Raw genomic sequence first — 4,444 nt, 5'->3', positions numbered from 1 at the left:
GCATAGGAATTGATTCTGGTGGCAGTAGGCTTTGTTAAAAAAAAGAACAGACAATAAATAAAATAAATTGCAGATAACGAGAGTTAATATAAAGAAAAATAAAGCAGAATAAGGGCATGTGTGGGTACAATTTTAGCTTAACAGGCCAAGGAAATACTGTCTAAGGAGGTGACATTTGAGCAGAGATTTGAATGAAGTGAAGGAATGTGGTAAACCGAGGGACTGAATGAGAATGTAATGCAGTTAAATCCTCTATTCTCATAATTATGGGTCTGGAAAGCCAACTCTGGTGGGGGAAGACCCTCATGGCTATGTTATATAAATAAATCGCAATATGCATTCTCATGACTGAACACAGTTTCTCCAATAACCCCCCACAAAGGAACTACCCTAAAAGATACTTCACACCTGTGTCTGGCTATTTACTATGGCTGAAGGTTATCTGTAGATAAAAGCAATCAAGTTCTATAGCCTGACCCACTGTAAAATGTAGCAAGCCCTCTTCTGATGTCTCTTGCTGATACGGATCATAGATCGCTCCTCTGGGGAGGGCTCAGGGGTTTCCAAGGTCAACTAGCACTAGGTCAAGATGATGATTCACTTCATTGTCTGTATGACATGTATGTCTTTTGAAAGATCTATAAACCCCATTATATATACCCACTGGAAAATACATTCACTCCCTTGGTCCTGACAGGGACAAGGAGCCCCTGTGTCCCACTGTCTATCTGTCTGTATTATTTTTCATAATCACAAAGTCACTCCTAAGGACCCGTTCGAGTGTTGGGGACCCATACTCTGGCAAAGGAGTAAGCCATGAGAACATTTATGGGAAGATGGTTCTTTCCATTGAGATCAATGAGTTCAAAGGTCTTGAAGTGGGGAGGACTTGGAGGAAGAGCAAGGAGGCAAAAGCAGTATAAAGGAGGGAGGTGAGGGTTGGGTGATAAACTTCTGGATATAGTATTACGCCCCCACTCCCCAGGGAACATGCTACGTAACCACAGGTAGCCCCTATACTCCCTTGTAAGGAGGATGGGCCTCCTTACTGCTTAGGCCAGTCACTTCATCTCTAAGAATAACAGAAAAGAGAGAGGGGCTAAGATTTCTAGTCTATACAGGGCACTCAAAAGTAGTAGGGGAAGTCCAAAAGCCATATAGAAAAATGGATAATAGATATGATCAGATTATTAGCGGGGTGTTAGATATTTAAATGATACTTAAGTATATGAAAAGACACTTGACTTCACTCACAATTAGAGAAATTTAAACTAAGATTACACCCAGCCCTCACCTCCTTCCTTACACTGCTTTTGCCTCCTTGCTCTTCCTCCGCCCATCAAGTTCATCCCCACTTCAAGACCTTTCAACTTGCGGATCTCAGTGGAAGGAGCCATCGTCCTACAGATGTTTTCGTGATTCACTCCTTCACTTCATTCAAATCTCTGCTCAGTGTTTACTTCCATGGCGTATTTCCCAGTCAAGCTAAAAGTGTACATACCCCCACACCCATACACCCTCATTCTGCTTTATTTCCACGCTGCTGTCTCTGTTGTTAGATGTCATCCAGTCGGTCTGACTCAGCAATGTGCAGCAGAATGAAACACGACCCAGCTGGGCACCATCTTCACAAATGCTTTGTTTGAGCCCACTGTTGCAGCTATTGGGTCAATCTAGCTCATCAAAGTTCTTCTTTTTTGCTGTCTACTTTACCAAGCATGACGTCCTGTTCTAGGGATTTGTCTCTCCTGACAACACGTCCAAAGTATGGGGGACAGCCCCAACATTTGGCTTCTAAAGACCATTCTGGCTATATTTCTTCCAAGACTGGTTTGTTTGTTCTTTGAGCATGTTCACGGTACTGACAGCATATTTTAAATGATACCTGTCATTATCTACAGGAGCCTGGGTGGTGTAATGGGTTACATGTTGGGTTGGCAACCACAAGGCCAGCAATTTGAACTCACCCATTTATCTTCAGGAAAAAGAGGAGATTTTCCTGCCTTTGTAAAGATGTAAGTCTCAGAAACTCACAAGGGCAGTTCTACCCACTCCAGTGGGTTCCTATGAATCCCAATGGACTCGATGGCAGAGATTAAAAAAAATGATTATCTACAGAGTCCTGGTTGCACAGTGGGATAAGTGCTGGTGTGCTAACTGCAAGTTCAGTGGTTCAAAGCTACCAGTTACTCTGTGGGCAAAAGATGAGCCAGTAGATTTACAGTCTTAGAAGTGTAATGGGCAATTCGACTCTGTCCTATGGGATACAAGTAGGAATTGACTCAATGGCAGTGAGTTTGGTTTTTTCATTTTTATGTGCAATTTATTTTGTTTTATTTATTTTTATTATTTGTTTTTCAACTATAGCTTAAACATTGAAAGTTTAAACAATTAAACATACTTACACTCTCTCATGTCTCCCAACCCCCACTCCATAACATACAAAAAGAGGTAAAAAGAAAGAATCAAATCTATCAAAGGGTTTCCAGTATGGTTAGATTTCAGCGTCTAATTCAAAGAAGCGCCATCTAACTGAGGCATCAACTAAGTCCACCTGAAAGAAGCACATCAGCCTGTGTGATCCAAAGATGATGATAACAAAATTCAAATATTATGAAGGGAAAAGTTGCTCCCTTCATCATATTTGATGGGAGACAGGCCTTAAATTGCGAACATTCAATTTGTGGAAAATACATGATAATGAATGAAAAGATAGAAAATATCAACAGAGGAAAAAAATGACCTAAAATGAACTAAATTGAAGTTTTAGAACTGAAAAATGCAATACCTGGAAGAAAAAAAAAAACTCACAGGGGATTAGTAGCTAAGTGGCAATGGAAAGAAGAGTCAGTGAACTTAAGGATGGATCAATAGAGATAGTCTAATATGAAGAAGAAATAGAAAACATGTGGAGAAACAATATAAAACCAACTCCAAACAAAAATCCTGAGTCTTGGAGAACAGTTGGACAATTTAAAACAGTTCACAATATGGGTAATACAGCCCACCAACAACAGCATACATTTCTCTTGGTGTCTTGGTTTTCAGGCTGGTTCCTGTGTGTGTGTGTGTGTGTGTGTGTGTATGTGTGTGTGTCTGATTCAGAAAATTACATTGGATAGGATGCGTCTGCTCTAGTTTCTTAGATGTGGTGTTCTACTATATTCTCAGCTATTCAGTTATACTGATTCATCATCCTAGTTTGATATATAAGAATTTAGACCCACAAATTACAGGATAAGACAAAGAAGCTAAGCATATTTGAAAAAGAAATAGGTATTAAGGGACTTGCAAAGGAAGCTATATATGAAGTCATCGTGGCTAGTTGGTTACACATTGAGCTGCCAATCATAAAGCCAGTGGTTTGAACCTACCACTCACTCTGCAACCTTTAAAAGATTTACAGGTTTGGGACTCAAAATGGGAACTTCTTCTCTGCTTTCTGCCCTATAGAGTCACTCTGAGTTAGAATCGATTAGATGGCAGTGTGTTTTGGTCTGGGAGGCTGTGAAATATATACAGAGACTACAGATTGGATACTGCAAAGCTGGAACATAGCTTGAGAAGAATGGAAAGGAACAAAGAAATTGAAACAGCACATACATGGAAGGTGTAGGTGAGGGCAATTCAGTGTTGAAAATGGAAGACCCCATAGTAATTTTCATAAATATTTTGAAGATCTAAATTTTTCTTCTGCAAGTTACACAGTAAACATTTCAGAACACATTTTAATATATAGAAGTCAATGGATAGAGAATTCATGGTAAATGTTTCAGAGTTGAGGTTGACTTCAAGCTTCTTAATTCTAACTTTTCTTTAAAGAGTTTCTGTGCACAGGTGAAGAAGTAGTGCCATCTTATAACTGGAACATTTTAATTTTATATTGGAACATTTTAATTGAAAATACTGAAAAATATTGTGAAAATTGAAAGACTGGAACATTTTAATTTTAATGAAGAAATTTGACTCTGACAGACCTATTTTGCATTTCAGAACATTTGAATATCTATTTATTATCAGTCAATTACAACTCACAGCGACCCTGTAGGATGGAGTGGAACTTCTCCTGTAGATTTTTGAGGCTGTAGATCCTTATAAGAACAGAAAGTTCCATCTTTCTCTTACAGAGCAGCTCATGGGCTTGAATAGCTGACCTTGTAGTTAACAGTCAAACACATAGCTCACTACGCCATCAGGGTTCCTTATTTATTGTACAGTAACTCTTATTTCTGGCCCCCTTTTAAGATAACAAATTGGGAACAACAAGTGATCCAAAATCGATAGCAAGGAGGGTTTAGAAGGCCTGGTAGAGCTTGATCAAGGGCAATGTAACTGAGAGGAATTACTGAAAACCAAATGAAGGTTGAGCACGATAGTGGGACAAGAGGAAAGTAAAAGGAAATAGAGGAAAGAACTAGGAGGCAAAGGGCACTTATAGAGGTCT

The sequence above is a fragment of the Echinops telfairi genome, unplaced genomic scaffold, assembly GCF_000313985.2.
Source record: "Echinops telfairi isolate 266 unplaced genomic scaffold, ASM31398v2 ScPeMD7_9;HRSCAF=40, whole genome shotgun sequence".
Taxonomy (NCBI): domain Eukaryota; kingdom Metazoa; phylum Chordata; class Mammalia; order Afrosoricida; family Tenrecidae; genus Echinops; species Echinops telfairi.
This window is presented reverse-complemented; position numbering follows the sequence as displayed.